Raw genomic sequence first — 1,365 nt, 5'->3', positions numbered from 1 at the left:
AATTTATCAATCCATGGAAGTGTCGACGTATAAGTTAAGGGGTCTAAAGTGTCAAGAATAAAGCCTACAACTGAATGGAAGTTATATGTTGGTTAGGTAGTTATATCACTACTAGAAAATTGGGCTTCACCGACGGTCAAATCCGTCGCTAATCCGTCGGTAACGGCTATTTCCGACGGATTACCGACGGAAAATATCCGTAGGTAAAAACCTTGTCGGTGATATTTTCTGACAGATTTAACGACGGAACTCAAATTTTACCTACGGAAATTTCCGTCGGAAATCCGACGGTGAAACAATTTTCCATATTAAATAAAATTATTAAATTAAATATTTTAGCCATTAAAATTAACATCATATTTTGTTAGTAATCCAAAAAAATAAGAATTATTAATCAAAACTAAGATTAAGATAAAAAAAAATATTCATTAATTTATATAAATATTTTAAGAATATACATCATTACAAACAAATAACATCACAACATATATACAATCTATTGCTAAAAGGTAAATCTCATCCTAAAACTATATCTTTAATTTCTTCTTATTCCACCAATATTCCAAGCTTCATATTCCTAGATCTGAAACATATACAAGAACATGAAACCAAATATATTTATAAACCCATATTAAATATCACAAAATATTTAAAAAAAAAAAAAAATAGAACATAAAATTTATTCTAGTTTCTATTATCACCTGAAATACAATCACTTTCTATGAAATCTTATAATTCCAACTTCAAATCCTTAGGATCTGAAAAGAAAAGAAAAAAAGAATTAGGATTTTCAAGTATGAAAAAAAAAGTGAATAAAGATATACATAACTTTTGTTTGTGTAGTTCAACCAAATAAACTTATATCTTCGGTCATGTTTTTGCTATAATTTATAAATCTATACAAAACAAAAAATAACAATTAAATAATAACCAAAAAAGAACTTAAACCCGAAATATGATGGTTGGTCAACATGGATTCGATGGTAGTTTTGAAGTATAAGCAGAAAGGTAGTATAGGTTTTAATGTTTATGATGGTTTTATAAATGTATGATTTTTGGTGGTGGAATTTTTATGTTGTTGAAGATGAAAGAGGTTGTCAAAAGAAAAAGAAAATGAATGTGAAGAAAGAGGATAAGGTTCATAGAATTTTGTATGTAAAAATATATGGTGGAGAGATTGTCTTGGGATATGAAGTTAAGTGTTTGGAGGTAATGATAGAGGGAAACGAAATTTTAAAACTTTTTGTAGTTTTTCATTTTCATGTCCATCTTGCCATATCTAAAAAACAATATATTAAATCAAATAAAAATTAGTTTATGTAATTACAACATTAACATAGTCTTACAATGTATAAAATATTTTTA

The 1,365-nt window shown here is 26.7% G+C and overlaps 1 long non-coding RNA gene across 1 annotated transcript; it reads right to left on the bottom strand.

Annotated features, from left to right (window-relative positions):
• Positions 1 to 461: 461 nt before the first annotated feature.
• On the bottom strand, positions 462 to 1,164 carry LOC122581104. The gene is made up of 3 exons (XR_006320971.1): positions 949 to 1,164; positions 702 to 758; positions 462 to 583 (listed from the first exon to the last, which is right to left on the bottom strand). It is a non-coding gene; the product is annotated as an uncharacterized LOC122581104 (long non-coding RNA).
• Positions 1,165 to 1,365: the final 201 nt, after the last annotated feature.

The sequence above is a fragment of the Erigeron canadensis genome, chromosome 9, assembly GCF_010389155.1.
Source record: "Erigeron canadensis isolate Cc75 chromosome 9, C_canadensis_v1, whole genome shotgun sequence".
In the NCBI taxonomy this organism is placed as follows: domain Eukaryota; kingdom Viridiplantae; phylum Streptophyta; class Magnoliopsida; order Asterales; family Asteraceae; genus Erigeron; species Erigeron canadensis.
Note: the sequence above shows the minus strand (reverse complement) of the source record. Positions and strands in the feature narration are given on the sequence as shown.